Raw genomic sequence first — 19205 nt, 5'->3', positions numbered from 1 at the left:
GTCTATATTGAGCGCAAAAGGATGCGCCCATGGCGCAGGCATGACAACCTTAGACTATGAGGAAGAAATTGATACAAAATGTGGTCTCGAACATGGGGAAAATGTTGTGTCTGGTACACTCGAGACCTGTGTCCACTAACTCGGTTCTGCTTTGTGCTGCTCAACCTTTGATCTCGCCTGGGTTGGATCCGACTTTGGTGGTACGGGATAGTATGGCTGATTCTCCTTCCTGATTTAGGGAGGCCTCCTACTCTGACCAACCTGATGAGCTACATCCCGTATCATTACGCCAGAATGTTGGATTTTTCTCACCTTCTCCCCGAAGATCTTCTCCCTGAAGATCTATCGTTTCTATCGACCTTGCTAATGAGAGGAGGTCTTCAGCTGTAATGTTTAACATCTTGGGATCAATGTTGATGGACTTGACCACTAAATGAAATTTAATCGTAAACAAATTGGATATACATGAAACTCAGCTTTCTAGATCTTTGGCTTTGATCAATGGTCTCACCAAAAGACTCCAGAAGAATTAATTACTCTGGTCTGAAGCACGGCCCCAGCTAATCCCCACACTTGTCCCCATTGGCAGACTCCCTTCATCTGGCTGCCATCTTAATAGCTTATTGGATGGCAACAGCCTGACCGCTCCCGATGTATCTCCTATCGGGAAGGGCAGAAAGAAGATACCTCGAAAGGTTGTTAACCAGGATCTAATGTATGAGCCACTTATAAATAAAAAAAAAGAGAAAGGGCCTGAGGGCTGCAAAGTCTACAGGGATCTTTATGATGAAGGAGTTGGATGGGCCTGCAGCATTATTTCCTATTTGTCATCCAGTGCATGCCATCGGCCTCACTCCTCCCCCTCACCTATCAAGGCTATTATTTCCTCTAATTGTGTGTTGTTTGGCGATGAGAAGGAAGGTATTAACACACCATCGAAATGGATTCATCTGTCCAAGGGTTATTGCCTATTGACACCACCTTGAAAACTAGCCGCTCTCCTGTTTTGCACCCAAAGTCTCCTCTCCCGGTTGTATCGGTAATTGGCAGAGATAACCTGCCCTCTCTCCCCTTAAACACTGTTACAAACGCCACTGGCAGTGCTTCTGTCCAGAGAGATTTCAGTCCTGCCGCCGGTGTCCTTTGCCCAACCATTAGGCTGTCGCCATCCGGGAAGTCGATGGCCCTTCGTCCCCAAGGTAAAGTTGGACGGGCCCATTTCCAGGAACACATTGCCGTGTTCCCTAAATCTAAGACTAAGGCACTGCTAATCCAGAGCATTTTTCGTAATGACAATGGACTACTTTTAAACCGTGCATGTGTGCTCGTATACTGCTCCGCTTCATATGAAATGATGATATTAACACAGTGGACATATGTGAGAACACCTGTAACGCTATATCTGTAGTGTATTTTTACGCCCATGACACCGTGGCATTCATCTCAGAACATAGCAAATCATTTAAACGACTGGGCTACGAAGGTACCATCACTGAGCTCGAGTACGTCAAGAGATGTCAACCTCGCGCTCTTGGGGAACATACAGTTGCTGCACTTGGCCAAAGACATGTTTCTCCTCTTGCCTGTAGCTTGCCTTGTGAAGCAGGGGTAGATGATGACTCGTCAGGGGAAGAGCAGCACTGCGTATGGTTAGCCAGGTTGGTCGCTCAGAAGGGGATAAAGGGCCTTTAAACCTAAATAGCTCTCATTGTGTCCAACTTATTAGCTGGAACACTCATGGGAATTCCCACCTATTTGAGGAATACGGTCTCATGGAAGATCTTTGTCTGTATTCCCTGGGGGCATTCCAGGAGACGTGGATGGTTGATTTGGTGTTGGTGGATGGCTGGCATTGTGTACACAAACCAGTTTCTCAGGGATCACGTGGTCGCCCAATGGGTGGCCTCCTGCTTGGGGTTAAGAATCCCCTGAGCATGGTAGAGCTCCCTACGAGCTCCCATAACATCCTTATGGGAAGGATCTCTTTCCCTACCGACTTTGGCCAACAAGGATATAGGGAGGTCAATGTAATTAACATTTATGATCCTCCCTATAGGCAGCCTCATGCTTTGTTGTTGCTTGAGATTGAGACCTTGTTTAGCATGTTGACCCCTTGTTGTGGGCATATGTTACAATTTGCATCTGGGGTCGATGGACCACTATCCTGCTATTGTACAAGGGGCCTTGAATGGGCTGGCTTGCTTTATTCCTCTGGGTTCTCCATGGTTAATGGCGCATTTCCATCAGATTCGCCACCGCAATATACTCGCTTTGGGCCTAAATCCTGTAGTATCTTGGATTATGCCTTTATGGCTAATGACCCCCTCTTGGTTAGTGACATGGCAATAATACATCGGCTTGAGAGTGACCACTTGCAACCGGTGTTGACACTGAACCAACATCTGACTTTTCTTCCCCTTGACATCGTTGGGTATCTCAGGGTTAACACTACGTCAAACCGCATATCATGGAATGACCATAGGCTGGGCGAAGCTTCTTTTGGCCTGAAAGTATCTTTGGCTTCGTTTGTTGATCGTTGCTCAGCTAGGTATTTGGATCCCTCTGATATGTGTCCTATGGATCCAATTTGGGACTTGGGGAAGTTATAGCGGCATCAGTCGCCTTGATTTCTTTTTTTTTAAGTGTGGTTGCAGCATCAAAAGGCCAACCACCACCTTGTTTCCTCATTGCTATCCCTTCGATAGACAAATAATTACCAAGAGTTGGGAATTGCTGACACAATTGCGAGTTTAAATGGGAATGGATCTTGACCGAGCTGACTGCGATCTACTCTTAAATAAAGCAAAATATCGATACTGAAAGTGGTTGACACAACATCAGTATAATACAGAGTGCTGTCGCTGGCGGTCCTTGGTGAGTCTAGCTTTAGCCAACGAACTACGTGAATTTTGGAGTGTGCTTGAAGGCCCTACTTCTTTAACACATGATCTCCTTAGCGTCCCTGAACTTACTTGGGTTGACTATGTTCTAAATCTCGTAGAGGTGGAGAGATGACTACTGCTGCAACCAGATTGCCTGTGAATAAATGGAAATATACCAACTCTTTTAACGGCATACTGAGATTAATCATTGGTAGCAAATCCTTGAGGGCCCCTATGCTTATCTCTTTAAATCAAACTGACTTCCAACAGGGTCTCAGCACGACGACGAACTGTCTCGCCTTGGTGACTGTGATCCAACAGGCTTTGCTCATCTGATGACGACCTGTCTATGTAGCGTTGATTGATTATAGTGCTGCCTTTGATTCTGTCGATAGGAATAAGCTCTGGCAGAAGCTATCATATTTCAAAATTCCTGCAGGATTGCTGTCTATGATCATTTCCCTTCACACTAATACCCAGGTAAAAGTAAGCTTGGACCAATCAGATGATCCCCTTGGATCACCACGAATCGTGGTTTGAAACAAGAATCCTTGCCCCACTCCTGTTCAACCTTTATCTCGCAGACATGGGAGAGGCCCTGAAAAACCCTACATCTATCGCCCCAAAACTGGGAAATACATCCATCCAGTGGCTGGGCTATGCAGATGATATTGTCTTGCTGGACCTCACTTTGATCGGCCTCCAGGCTTACCTAGACCCGTTAAAAAAAGTACTCAGACAGCCTTTCCCTGACTGTAAATATGAATAAAACCAAGTCATGGCATTTTTTCCCTCTGGCTCTAAACACACTAAAGTCCAATGGAATCTTCAGGGGAAGAAACTTGAGAAATTTGAGGTGGTCCAGGATTACAAATATCTAGGAATTTATCTCTGTGACAAATTACAGGGTACTCGTCAGTTGAATTACGTCGTTAAAATGTTCTCGGGTCATTGGGAGCCTTGGTAAGCTAGCCCACACAGGAGAGGGATATTCAGTTGGCATACTGGCACAATTATACTCGGCTAAGATATTGCCCATAATCATGTATATGGTTGAAGCTTGGGCTTTCGCCAATGCCCCTGAAGTAGCCAAGTTGGTGTCTTCTTTACTCAAGAAATTATTTCGCCTCCAGATACGTACTTCGGTTGAGATGATTTTCCTTGAGCTTGGCATTGTCTCTTGGTTGGCGCGATTCCAAATTATTTGTTCGAACACCTACTGGAAGCAGGTTAATGCCCATGCTGGTACTTTGAATGTCCTAATTTTCGATGCTGCCCGAGTTAAATCCACTTTCATGGAGGATAGTGCTTTGTCCGCTGTTAACGGTGTTGCCACTGGATGGTTGTCACTGGCTCTGGGCGATCTTTTGAACTACTCTCTCTCACGTTTGAGGTAGTCATGAGAGGAGGTGTCCTCGCTTGTAGTCGTGAGCAGTACCAAAAGTAACAGTGGGTTATTTACTGAATACATTCTTACTCGGACGCACATTCCGAATATATATTGGGGCAGTTTGTGGGTAATCCCTTGGTGTGGATTACCTTAACCTCAAAATGAATTCAGTGAAGCCGCTGGAAATAACGGTCACTTCGTTTGTGTAGACTATGTGGGGATAACGAGCTGGAGACCGTTAAGCACTTGTTAACTGGCTGTGAACCTCTGAGAGTAATGAGACAGAAGGCGCTTATTGTGGATGGTCTGGGGCCTGCTTATCAATGGGAGGCTTTAGGGGTGTTGTTTATTGGGGGGAAAAGTGAACCCTGTATTATTTTCTTTACGATTTCTTGGAGGCAAGTGGTGTCTATCTTAGAGGACTGTCCTCTGTGCCCATCCCCTGGGGACACTGCCCGGGACCCAAACTCATGCAATTTCGGAATTTTAATTGGGAAACGGCTTTGTTGGAATGGGAATGAACCATTGATATATGTTTTACATAGTTGTTTTTAGACCGGTCATTTTGTATTGACTACTGTGCTGTAATAGATGGCGTTTACTGTGTTGAAAAGCTATCGTGTATAATGCTGTGTAACACATAAATAAAAAAAATGACGCGGAGATTCCCTGATGGGGTGTGGGGGGCATGCCGTTTAGGGAGTGAGGGGGGGGGTAGTCAAACAGATAGGAAATAAAATAGCACTGCATTTTCTAGAGAAGCCTCGCGGTGTGGACAAATCCCATAATAAACCAACCCAGCAACGAATAAAGAGTAACATGTTGCGCAAAATTAATATGATAGTGTTATTTTCAACATGCTGAACGGACGTCTACAATAGCTACCAGCATACAAAGTAACCACCCGCTCACTACTGTGTCTGCAGCCATCATGCGTTAACTAAAGTGTGCTTAAAGTAAAACAAAGACACACCATGGCAGGGCTCTTCTGAGCTTAAAATTTGTTTGCTATAGGAGCTGTGGAGCTCGGCCATAGGCTTTTCGTTGCCTCAGATTTGGAATGCAGGCAGACACGTATTTCTGGTTTCGAATCCGAGAAAATCCAGACTGCCGTGGGCACAGAATAGACCCGAGGATGGGTGTGAGGTGGAGGGGTGGAGGGTGCGGGGGGATTGGCTACTCAGAGGTATGAAGTCACTAGCGGGTTGTGTGTGTGGGTTGGGAGATGTGTGTCAGAACAGCTCTTTAAAACATTGTGGCTAGGGAAGAAAAAAAGGCGACCAACCGGCCGAAAAACCTTTAGAACCAGGACATATATGGTTCCAAAAAGCAAGAGGAAAGATGGGAGACATGTAGGTTCTGTGGGATGAAAGGGGCAAGGAATGAGAATTGTTTAGTTGTCTGGCATGTATTGTATGCCATAAAATTCGGTGTTTCCACGCTGATTCTTAGCGTGGGCATCCCAGTGCCTTGTCCTCCCCCCTCCTCCATGCTCTGCCCCCCCCTCCTACCCCCCCTCTCCACTCCTCTTGCGACCCGGCATACATATGTCATACATCGTACGTTGGAAGGAACCACTCGAACACGTTTGTAAAGTTGGAAGATTAAAATGCCACAGCAGCTTTATTTTGCATAAAGTCTTGGAGTTATCTTACAGGCAATCCGTAATTCACCACCACAGGTACGCTACTCTGTGTGCGGCTACCTAGGTATCCCTTGCCCCCCCCCTCTCCCTTACCGTCTTCGTCCGATGGACGCCTCGGGTTGAGCGCGGCCCTTGCTAATAACCTCTCTCTACCCCCGGCCGTTTGTAAAGTTCCCATGACCGTGTTGTCAATGTCCCCCCGATTTTCACTAGGTCTTGGTTGGGAATGCCCTGCCCCCCCTTCCCCCTGACACTTCCCCTGTGTCCTAGATGAAACCGGCAGCCACGCGGTGCCCCGCTAGTGTTCAGGTTCCTATACCGGCACCACCACAAGTGCCCCAACGTTACACATATCGCACATCCGTTGTTGAGGCCGACACCGACCTCCGATGTCGGCCCCCCTTTCTGCCTGCCTATATGGTCGTCGCTTTGCGACGCCCGTCTATTATTTTGTCCTTTCTACTCTCCTCTGCCCCCCCCCGGCATCCCCCAATTGCCGCTTGTACTGGGAGCCCACTCCTATCTATGCTATGCCGCCCCCTATGTCTCCCTTCTGTCTTGCCGAGCCCCTAAGAACTTCCCCAGTTCCCTCTCCCCCAGGGCCTCCCTGTGAAGCCTGACCCAGTGCCCCCCCTGCCCGCGTAATGTCTCTAACGGGTGCCCTATCCCTTCTCCATCCTTCCTAATCCCAAGCTTGCTCCTCCGCTCCCCAGGTCCTTCATTCCCCCCCATAGGCCGCCTTCCCAGCACAGTTCTTCCGTACCCCGTCTCCAGTCCCCCCAGTTTTGGTCCTTGCCCCCCTCCCTTGCCTTGGAACTGGCTTCCTCCCCCCTGTTCCCTCTATTCGCCTTGCCGCCCCTGTCTTGGATCCCCCCCCACCTCCCTCCCCTTCCTGCCCTCCTCCTTCTGTGAAGACTTCCCCTTGCTGTTATTTAGTCACCATTATCTGCCTGCCCCCCCCATAGTCTCCTCTTGTCCCCCCCCGACCGACTTCCCTTGATGGCCTTGTTTGTGAGTTTGTTATTCGTCCCCCCCCCCCCGCAATTTTGGGCTTGAAATTGGCTCCCAAGTCCCCTACATCCTTCCCCTTTTTCCCAGGGCATCCCCCGAGCCTATTACTCTTGAGGCGCCGTACAACGAATCTGTTGGCTGATCATTCCCCTATGGGTCTGCCAGTGCTTCGTTAAAGGGATCGCAATGTAACTCCGCTGGGCGACCTGTAAAACAAAAGACAAGTCATTACAAACATTTAGTTTTTCGGGATGGTGAGTGGGAAACAAAAACGATAATCCGACGAGGCAGGAAACCGAGGGAGACTGTGCTGTGTCTTGTACAGCCTGTGTCTTTGTGGGGCATGTTTCTCCCTTGGTTTCCTGGCCCGCCCCTTGCTTTTGGCGCGCTCCCGTTCCTCACTTCCGGGGGAGGGCTATCTGTTCCTCCCCCCTCCCTGCCCCCTGGCCTGTTGGAGTCGTGGGGGGGAGGAGGTTGGCTGGGCAGCCCCCACTAAGGGGCGGCGGCCGCCATGCCCCCTTCGCCGGCGCGTTCGCCCGCCAGAACACTAACAGGTTGACTATCGTACACACTGACAGGTTATCAGGCCCACCAATAACCACCCCTGCACACCATCCGATAATCCTGGACATTAACTGATCATCTTGGCCCCAAAAGCTAATCCAGCGGCCAACCACAAATTCTGTCCTCAAACATCCAATTTTTAAAACTATCAAGCAGAGCTTTGACCTAACAGCGAACCCTGCCTCCTTAGAGGTATTTGAGCATTAATAGATAATTCTGCACCAACAACTAATCCATCGATAAGAGCTCCTTCTGAACACTTACAATTAAAAATGCATGCTAGCAGTGAAATCAGTTTAGAGGGTGTCCGGGCCGGCTTCATTTTTCTTTTTTTAAACATGTGTATGGCTAGTTACCTTGGGTCTCATCACAAGTTGGCCGGTATCCCAGTGGTAAATCCGCCAGGATACCGCCCAATACAAATTGCGCTACTGCAAACTCTGTACAGTGCTATTAGCGCTGGATCCCGAGTAGCGCTTGCGTTAAGTCCCCATCCCCATTGGACCAAATGGGGCATTCTGAGCCCTATTACCGCGGCGCTAAATGGACGAAAAGTGGCAAGATTTACCTCCAGCTCACAGCTGGAGGTAAATCTCCAACTTTTGGCCCAAACCTGTGATGAGGCCCTAGCCTTTTACATGTTTATTACTTATACATAGGGTGACCAGATAAAAAAAAAACGGGACAGGCCATAGACATAGAAGTAGGACTACAATACAACTGTAGTCCTGCTTCTGTGTCGCTGGCCTGTTGCAGAGGAGCGGGGGCAGGCATACTTCTCTCATTGCTGGAGAGCGCTGGGGAGGGGAAGAGGGAGGAAATGGGGGCATGAAAATCATTTGCACCCCCATTTATGCACAGGAAAAGTCACCCCAGGACCCGATTTCGGGATTTCGAAATTGGGTCCCAGCAAAAACCGGGACCGTAGCCAGCCAGCCTTCCAATCCCCAGACAGGGTTTGGAAAATGAAAAAACTCCCGGGAAAACTGGGACGTCTGGTCACCCTACATATACATACAATACATTTCATATACATTTCTTTTCTCTTTAAAACAAATTATAAAACAATCGATTATCCAAATTTGATAATTATCTTGACATTATTATAAATTGTAAAATACGGTAATTCCCTCATTAGAAAACAATCTCATCCTGCAGTCATCATCCTAACCTGCACACACTGCATCTTCCACGCCTCAGTTATCGAGAGTAGAGATGCCAGGTAAGAGGGTGCCGGCCAATGCAGTGATAGGCCTGGGGCATGACACCTGGCCCCCCTGCCGGAGCACAAGGCTTCCACGGAAACCTCACGTAAAAGCGCTGGATCAAGCAGGGTGCATGCACTGCAGTGGCAGGCTCCCAGGAGCAGTCGCAAGCAGCATAACCCTTCCAGTCAATAAGGAAGTACAGGCGCCTATGTTGGAATTTAGCATCACATCCATCCTGGCCTTTATATTGCAGGAGACCATGGACTGTGCCAGAAGATGGACGAGGTGGGGCACACTCAAAGGAGTCCTGCACATACGGTTTCAGGAGAGAGACATGGAACACCGGATGGACACGCCAAGCCACAGGCAGCTGAAGACGAAAAGCCACAGGAGAGACCACTGCAACAATCCAGAAAGGCCACAAGAAATGCAGAGACTTCTTCACAAGTAAGTTACGCACAGGCAGGACCCTGATGGACAACCATACCTTATCGCCAACCTGATAAAATGGGGCCACGGAACACGTATGGTCCGCCATTAATTTCTGGATGGACATAGTTTGTCAAAGTTCAGCAGAGGCACTCTCGTGGACTTGAGCCAATCGTTGCACCAGATCGTCAGCAGCAGGCACGGTACTCCTGGCAGGGAGAGACAGAGGAAGGATCTTTGGATGTTGACCAAAGGTACAAAAGAACAGACTGCAACCAGTAGATGAGTGTCGTGCATTGTTATAAGCCACCTCGGCAGTATCCAAAAAGGTTGCCCAGTTGGATTGTAGGGTATTGGCATAGCAACAGATATATTGCTACAGGGTTTTGATTGGCGCGCTCAGTCTACCCATTGGACTGCGGATGGTAGCCAGAACTCAAGATCAAAGAGAGCCTTCCAAAAACGAGCAATATACTGAGATCCCGGGTCAGATATGATCATTTCATTGAGTCCATGCAATCGGTACATCACATGGAGGAATACCTGGGTCATCTGCACAGCCGTAGGCAAGGCTGGCAGAGAAACAAAATGGGCCAGCATGGAAAAGCAGTCAACGATGAACAGGACACAGGTGAATCCGGATGACTCGGGTAGTTCCACTATGAAGTCAACGGCAATAGTATGGCAGGGATAGGGTGGTTTCTCAAGGGGTTGAAGAAGACCAACCAGATGTTTTTTGCTGGTTTTGCTTTAAGCACAGACCGGGCATTGTTGAATGTATATTTTAACATCACGTCAAAGTCCAGGCCACCAAAATTGACGCAGAGGTAATTCTGTAAGTAGTCGACATTCCCTGTGTCGAGCAAGATGGGAATCGTTAAAAGCAGACAAAAGACTAGAAGGTAGAACAGCAGATGGAACGTAGAGGCGTCCTTGTCATATCAAAAGACCAACAGCGCTCTTCACCTGAGGATCACGCAACAGGACTGACTTGGCTTCCCTGATCCATTGTAGAAACGGGATAATAACACCAAGGAAATGCCTTTCTGATAGAACTGGTTGTAGCTGGATGGAGCTGTGCTTCTCATGGTCATAGATACGAGACAAGGCGCCAGCTTTCACATTCTGAGAGCCTTGAACATAGATGATGATAAAGTTAAATTGGCAGACGAAGAGGGCCCATCGTGACTGTTGGTACAAGGAAGAGTGTGCATGTATTGCAAATTGTGATGGTCTGTATGTACTTCCACTGTATGTAAACCCCCAGGAAGATGGTGCCTCCATTCCCAAATGCTTCTACAACGACGAGGATTTCTTTTTCAATAATGGAATCGTTGTTTTCACAGCTTTGTAATTTCCTGGAATGGTAGGCCACTGGATGTTCCAAGGCAGTCTCTGGATTAACCTGGAGGAGGACGGCTCCTATAGCACTGGCTGAAGCATCTGATTCCACTATAAACAGACGAGAAGGGTCGGGATGGATATTGCAATACGGGAGCCATCGTAAAAGCTGTTTTGAGAGAAGCAAAGGAGGAGGCAGCAGCCGCATCACATTGAAACATAGTACTGGAGCTGAGCAGATGCGTGATTTCCGCAGTCAAAAGAGAGAAGCCAGGAGCAAAATGCCTATAGAAGTTAGAGAATCCTAGGAAAAGCTGCTTGGCTTTCACATCTTAGGCTGTGGCCACTCCATGACAGCCTTGACCATGCGCGGGTCCATGTGCACTCCAGCCGAACTGATGATGTACTCCAAGAACTCAATCTGTTCCTGGTGAGAAAGGCACTTCTCGGCCTTCGCAAATAAATGATTAGTGGCCAACCGAGATAGGACTTCAGAGGCATGCCCCACGTGTTCATTTACAGACCGTGAAAACACAAGGATATCGTCCAGATACACCCAGACAGTCACCCCAACCAGGTCTGATAAAATGGAATCCATAAAATGCTGGAAAACCGCTGGGGCATTGCATAGACCAAAAGGCATGACACGGTATTCAAACTGCCCCAATGGTGTTTTAAACGCGGTTTTCCATTCATCACCCCCTCTGATGTGTATTAAATGGTATGCACCACGTAAATCCAACTTTGTGTATACGCCGGGTGATTGTAGGGATTCGAAGATGTCGCGTATCAAAGGCAGGGGGTACCAATCCTTAACGGTTATCTCCTTCAGCAAACGATAGTCGATACAAGGTCGAAAGGTCAAAACGCCCTCACCCGAGCCATTGACGCTATTGCCCCGTTGGAAGATAAAAAAGGAAAACAATCCATGCACTCCAACTCTTGGTTCTCAGAAGAACTATCTGTCCTGCGCAACCTGAAGCGCAAAGCCCTATCCAACTGGCAGTCTACGCCCAACCAGTCCTCGCTCAACGAGTTCAAAGAAATCTCACGGACCTACAAAAATGCCATCTTCAAAGCCAAATCCGAATCATATAATCAAAGAATAACCAAATCCAGCTCCAAAACCAGAGAAATATTCTCTATTTTCAAAGAACTCACCACTCTTGAGTCCAGCCCGGACGAAATCATCAAGGATGAAGCTTGGTGCACAGGCATCCAGACAGCCCTCCTAAATAAAGTCAAAACGCTTCAAGACAAAATTGAATCACAACGTAAAGCACTCAATACCTCCGCCACGCCTCCTTCTCTCCCCCCTCACAACCCTCACTCAGAAATACCCCTCTTTGCCTTCAGAAAAGTCACAGAACTAGAAACCGCCGCCTTACTCAAAAACATGAAACCCTCCACATGCAAGGGGGACATGTGCCCTCCCACTATCATCAATGAGTGCTCACAAGCCCTCACCCCCATCATCACAGCCTTCATCAATGCCTCCTTCCCCTCAGGAACCGTACCTCATTGCCTAAAAGAAGCTTGGGTTTGCCCACTCTTAAAAAAAACCTCCTTAGACCCCACCTGCCCCAGCAACTATCGCCCCATCACCAACGTCCCCTTCCTCCTCAAAATCCTTGATAAAGCAGCCCACAATCAAATTCGGCAATACATAGAGACCCATGCTATCCTAGGCAGAAGACAATCGGGCTTCCGCAAAGGCCATGGGACTGAAACTGTCCTACTAGATTTAAAAAATCAAATCACTAAAATAATGGACACAGGCAAACCTGCTCTCCTCCTGCTACTCGATCTCTCCACAGCATTTGACTTAGTGGACCATGGCATCCTCACATCTCACCTCTTCAACGCAGCCCACTTCTCCCTCAAAGCAACCTCTTGGATCACCTCCTTTCTAGAAGGCCGAGCCATGAAAGTGTACTCCGACCAGGCCAGTGCTCCCCCGACCACCATAAACTGTGGAGTCCCACAAGGGTCATGCACTGCACCGACTCTACACAATCTCTTCACTAAACCCCTCTTCGACCTACTGGACTCCCTCGGCATAGCTTACACAAACTATGCCGATGACACTCAGGTCCTCCTCCCCCTCACTGGAGACTATGCCCAAGACACAGAAGCCCTCCTCAACATTTACTCTACGATTCAAGCATGGATGGCGATCGATGGCCTCTGCCTTAACGGAGACAAAACAGAGATCATCATCCTGGCCCCCAGTGAAATCCTATCCAAGCTCAGCCAAGACTACGCACACATAACTATCGACAACACCAACATACCTGTCTCCACGGCTGTGAAGACCCTAGGAGTATACCTAGACGCTACTCTCTCCAGGACGAGACAAGTCAACGCCATCTCCTCCTCCTCCGCCGCATTGACCACTAAACTCATCTTTGCCATAACACCCTATCTTACCACTCCCAACTGCTTCTCAATCGCCAGAGCCACCATAGGAGCCAGGCTAGACTATTGCAACGCCCTCTTAGCCGGCACCTCAACTAAAAATCTAAACAAGCTCCAAACAGTGTAAAACAATGCGCTCCGCGCTGCTCTGCACATCCCCAAATTCGACCATTTGGTGCAGGCCAGAAGAAATGCTCACTGGCTCCCAGTTAAAGAAATAATCGACTTTAAAGTACTCTCCCTTACACACAAATGCCTCAATCACACCGCTCCCTCCTACCTAGCAGAAACCATCATGAGGAAATCTTCCCTTCGTCCTATAAGGACCCCCCATGACAACCAACTCCGAGTTCCCACCATAAGAAGAGCTAAAGCTGGAGGCATTGGCTTCCCACACATAGCACCTAAGCCCTGGAACAACCTCCCTAACTCTCTCAGAGCGGAACCCTCGCTGCTTTCCTTTCGGAAATCCTTCAAAACCATGCTCTTCACATAATCACCTCCCACCTTCCCTTCTGACATGAAAAGCACATATCTTAAACGTCCTGATGTCTGCACCGCTAATGTATGTAACTAAAACATATTACTGTAAATCTAAATGCCTTGTAAACGTATATATCTTAACATGTCACTGTAAATCAAAATGCCTGTAAACTTAATAACCTTCCTTCTGTAACCAGCCAAATGCTTATATGTAACAGCGCCACGATGCCCACGGGCTGAGCGTGCGCTTTAAAAATACGAATAAATAAATAAATAAATTCTTTTTTTGGCACAAAGAACAAGGGAGTGCCTGCTGGGGATTTGAATGGTGTGATGTACCCCTTTTGTAGACAGTCATCCAGGTATCGACGTAGTTCTTGCTTTTCTAACAAAGTTAAGGAGTATATGTGTCCATGTGGAATGGGTTTATCAGGAAGGTCAATTCCGCAATGATGTACCCGATGAGGGGGTAGGGGAGTGTGATCTGGTTCAGCGAACATGTGGGAAAAGTGAGAATATTTCTCAGGTACTCCCTGGATGGTACATCTCAAAATGGAAATGGGAGTCAAAGTGGCTTGTTTGGCATTGATGTCCAGTAACAGTATGAGTTTCCCGTTTCCTTCAAATCTCAGGGTCTGGCTGTCCAGTTGATCGAGGGATTATGTTGAAGCAGCTATTGTAATCCCAATATAATCGGGTAGGACCGAGTGTGTATGACATCAAACACAATCTGCTCCCTCAGATTACCCATGGTCAACAGAGCGGGTATTGTGTGTTGAAACATGGGTCTGGATGCTAGGGGATACCCATCAATAACTTCAATCATACCAGCCACAGACTTGTTTAGCACTGGTATCCCAGTGCTGAATTAACTGATTGTCAATATAATTCCTGGAGGCCCCACAGTCCAGCAGGGCATGCATAGTTATAGAACTGACCCCTTCCGGCCATGACAGACTGACTTCAAGGGAAAGGAGCTGTGAAGGAGACATTGGTGACAGGGGAATCCAGAAGGCCTTTGGAGACAGTAAGACGTGTTTCTCCCTTCTGCATGTGCAACAAGCCCTTTAGTTTCCCCCTTGCTTAGAAGGGTGGATTGGAGAATTCTCTAGAAAATGTCCACTCCCGTCACAATACAGGCATAACCTGTTCAAATGCTGCCTCTTCTTTTCCGCTTCAGACAGAGGTCTCCGAAGGGCCCCCACTTGCATAGGCTCATCAGGGTTGTCCCGAGATGGGAGAGGCGTGGTAGGAGGCAGTGTTGGTCGGGATGTAACTTCTCCAGTTTTCCCTCGCTCACCTCTTCTCTCGGAACAGATACGTTTTACATGGTCAATTAGTCCTTGCAAGGTTTCTAGCTCTGGGGAATGGACCAGTTCGCCTTTGTATCCCTCTCGAAGTCCCCGTCAAAACAAGGTATGTTGCGTCACCTCTGGCCACTGGGATTCAGCGGCTAACTGACAAAATCAGCTTAGGTAAACCACTAGCTCCAAAGGCCCCCGTTTCAGGTCAAGGATCAGGTTCTGGGCCATGGCGGCTAGGTTGGGTGATTGAAAAACTGCCAGAAAAGCCTTTTCGAATTCACTGAAGTCATCCAATATCGGGCTATTGGCAGGAATATCTGGAACAGCCCAGGCCAAGGCGTTTCCTGTCAGGTTGCTCAATATAAAGCCTATCTTGGCTTTATTGTGTTGGAAGTACTGTGTTCGAAAGTGGAATTGAACTTTGCAATGGTTACAGAATTCCACCAGTTTTCCGGGATCACCATCATATTTCATGGCAGTAAACTGGGCAACTGTAGTCTTAGCTGAGGCAGAAGCAGGGTACCTCGTAAAGGCTTCTCGCAACATGTTTTCTTGCTTCACTGCTTCCAGCTCTTCTCTGAGAGCCTGTAAAAAGTTCCTTAATTCCTGCACATCTTCCATATTGTCAGGGGTAGTTTGGCATCTTAATTTGTCAAGTACCTGATCTTGTCGGGCCTGGGCGTGTTGATGTGCTGTTTCGAAGGGATTGTGTCCTCCAACGTATTCCTTATCTTTGATAATACGTTTCCAGCTTGCTGGCCTCGGAAATTTTTTCTGTAGAGGGCGCTGCACGTCGACGTCCGCCGAGTCGATGTCCCTCGACGGCCACCGTATCGGCGCCGATGTCACCATGCCCATAAATAGACACGCGCTGCGTCTGTTGTTCAGTTCCGTTTTTCCGCGCTTTGTGGGGCCTCGGAACGTCGTTGCTCAGTTCAGTCATGTTTATCTATCTATTTCAACTCGAATATTCCTTATCGTTCTCGATGGCTTCTTCATCAGAACCGACGACGCCGCAATCCGGCTTCAAGAAATGTCGAGACTGCGGTAAAAAAATGTCAATAACGGATCCACACAGGGTCTGTTTATGGTGCTTGGGGTCCGAGCACCATTGTTCGGAGTGTGAGGACTGCATGTCCATGACGGCGAAAGCCCTGAAAGAGCAAAAGGGGAAGCTCGAGAGAGGTAAGTCAGCCAAATCTTCCTCGAAGGTTTCGACGGCTGAGTCGAGGCATTCGTCTCCTCGCCGTCGAAAACACTCCCATTCTAGATCTCGAAGCAGCTCCCACCATTCGTCGAGATCTAGACACTCATAAAAGAGACATCAAAGGTCCCATTCCTCGTCGTCTTCAGTGTCCCCAGAAAGAGTTTCCTGTCCCACCAAACACAGTTCTCAAGCTGAGTGGGAGGAATTCAGAAAGAAAATGTGAAGCGTCTTCGAGAACGCGGCCTCGACCCCCTCGAAGACAGCTGAGGGTGATACCCCGGGTGAAAAACCCAAAAAATCAAAACGCCGCGAGTCGCAGCACCCGGCGAAACATTCCACCCGAGAGCGCCATGAGGCATCGGGTAAGAAGGCACCGTCTTCGACGCCGTCGTCGAAGGTTCCTTCGACGCACGGGTCAGCACCATCGACGCCGTTGTCGAAGGGTTCCTCGACGCATCGGTCGATCGACTCGACGCCATCGCCGATGCCGATGAAAGAGAGGACCAAGGGTCCACAGCCAACGGTGTTTTCAAGGGCCTCCGGCACGACGCCGAGACCGTCGTCGATGCCCTCGAGTAGGATTCCGATCCTCTCGAGTTTTTCGAGACCCCTTCCAGTTTTTTCGACGCCATTTTCGGCGCCTTCGAAGCCGGTTACATCGGCTTCGACGACTTCAACATTTTCTCGTCCAATAACGACGAGTTTGGCTCCTTTCGGCCCTAGAGATGGGCTTTACTCCATTTCAGAGATCCGAATACCCTGGTCTTGCTTCAATTTATGAAGAAGGGGAAGACTCTGACCAGGAAATATCTGGTTTACACTGCCTGCTGCAGAGGATTTCACCTCTGAAGAAAGAAGGCTGAAGGAACTACAGGAGTCACTTCATTGGGCAAGTGGACTTGACACTTCCCCAGAAGTGGAATTTGTAAAGCCAGAACCAGGGGAACATGCTGAAACACCATATAGAACCCTGATGGCAAGAATAATTGAGTTTATGGGTTGGTCTGCGCCTTCACCTGTTTTCCAACAGGATGATCTAACAGATATATTGGACAAAGGCCCACAGGAGGACCCGGTGGTCCCCTTCCATGCAGCCCTACAAAGAAAAATTGCATCCATTTGGGAAACTCCCGAAGTTATCCCAGCAGTCAATAAAAGATTGTCGACAAAGTATAGGGTAGTGGCTGCTGACCCTGAGTACCTGTCAAAACAGCCGACCCCAGAGAGCCTGGTGGTCCAAGCGGCAACTTCATCCAGCAGTAGGACTGCTTACCCTACTGTCCCACAGGATAGGGATGACAAGAGGTACGACTCTATGTCAAAGAAAGTCTTCTCTGCCTGTAGTATGGCGTTGAAGTCCATCAATGCCACCTGTACGCTCGCCAGGTTCAGTCACACACTATGGGAGTGTGCTTCATCAGCGGCTGACTGCATACCCGATGGAGAGGAGAAGGAAGCCTTCCTTAACATCATTAAAGATGGCAAAGATGCCATGTGCGAATCACTTCAAACGGGCATCGATTCCGCTGACAGTATCAGCAGGGCCATGGCGGCAAGTACAACAATCTGCAGGCATGTGTGGTTGCGAAAGTCGGGCTTTGCCCCTGATGTACAGGCCAGACTTTTGAATATGCCCTTTGACGGCTCTTCATTATTCGGGAAAAAGGCTGATGACAGTCTGGAAAAGTTACAGACTTCTAAAGCAGCAGCAAAATCCTTAGGAGCTGCTATCCGCCAAACTCCTTTTCGCCCCTCAGGAACCTCTGGGAGAGGAAAGTCCTTTCGCTATTATTCCGCATTCGGAAAAGGCAGAGGACAGCTGGCTCAAAGAGGCCAAAGGAGATCCACCCGAGGTGGACGGGTCAAAGGTACTAAGACCGCAGCAGCAGCAGGTGCCTCTTTACCCTTGGCATCTGCATCAGCCGCCCCCAAACCACTCTGAGGCCTTCACACACAAGACACCTGTAGGGGGCAGGTTAACTCACCATCTGACGGAATGGCAGGCTATAACGTCAGATGCTTGGGCGTTGGAGACAGTTGCCCAAGGTTACTGCTTACCCTTTCTACACATCCCTCAGAGTCATCCACCGGGGAACAGCTCCCTAAAAGTTCCAGATCCGCTCCTCTTGTAGGAAATTATGGACCTGCTAGAGAAAGGTGCCATAGAACCGGTACCTGTAGCGGACAGGAACAAGGGCTGGTACTCCCCCTACTTTCTCATACCAAAGAAGGACGGAGGACTGAGACCCATCCTGGACTTACGAGAATTGAACAAGTTCCTCAGGAAGGACAAGTTCAAGATGGTAACTCTCTCTCAGATCCTTCAGGCCCTCCAGCTCCAGGACTGGCTGGTATCTCTGGACATTCAGGATGCTTATTTCCATGTGCCAATCCATCTCAAGCACAGGAAATACCTGAGGTTCGCAATTGGCAACTCTCATTATCAATTTCGAGTTCTGCCATTTGGGCTGACCTCCGCCCCGAGGGTCTTCACCAAGCTGATGTCGGTAGTGGCGGCGAGTCTAAAGAGGGAAGGGATTCACGTCTATCCCTACCTGGACGATTGACTGATCAGGGCCTATCTTCGGAACAGGCCCACACCCAGCTAGATTATGTCTGCCTCTTCCTTCACAGACAGGGCTTCTCCCTCAATTTAAAGAAGGTCACAGATGATACCATCTCAGAGACTCCAGTTCATTGGAGCGGTCCTGGACACTTCCCTGGGAAAAGCTTCGCCACCAGAGGTGAGGGCTCAAGATATTCTACAGATGGTCACCAAGTTTCAAAATGCCCAGCGTCTCCCAGCCTTCGACTTTTTGAGGTTGCTAGGCCTCATGGCATCCTCATTCTTCCTTGTGCCAGAGGCTCCCCTGAGAATGAGATCTCTTCAGTGGGCACTGAGAAGTCAGTGGTCACAATTCTCAGGGAGAATGACAGACCTCCTCCGGATTCCGGACAAGGTAGCCCACGACCTTCAATGGTGGGCCCATCCAGAGAACATCTTGAAAGGAGAACTGTTTTGGCAACCATGGCCGGAGATGACAGTAGTCACAGACGCCTCGCTCACAGGGTGGGGAGCCCATGCCAACGACTTGACCATCAGCGGTCGTTGGTCTCCATCGAAGCCAAACTACATATCAACCTATTAGAGCTGAGAGCGATCAGACTAGCGCTGAAAGCTTTCCTGCCATCAGTACAGGGGTGAAATGTCCTGATAATGATGGACAACACGGTGGCCATGCACTACCTCAACAAAAGAGGAGGCGTAGGATCACTGCCACTGTGCAGAGCGGCAATGCAGCTCTGGTTTTGGGCAATTCGGG

This window comes from Ambystoma mexicanum, chromosome 9, assembly GCF_040938575.1.
Source record: "Ambystoma mexicanum isolate Mex_15411 chromosome 9, UKY_AmexF1_1, whole genome shotgun sequence".
Taxonomy (NCBI): Eukaryota; Metazoa; Chordata; class Amphibia; order Caudata; family Ambystomatidae; genus Ambystoma; species Ambystoma mexicanum.
This window is presented reverse-complemented; position numbering follows the sequence as displayed.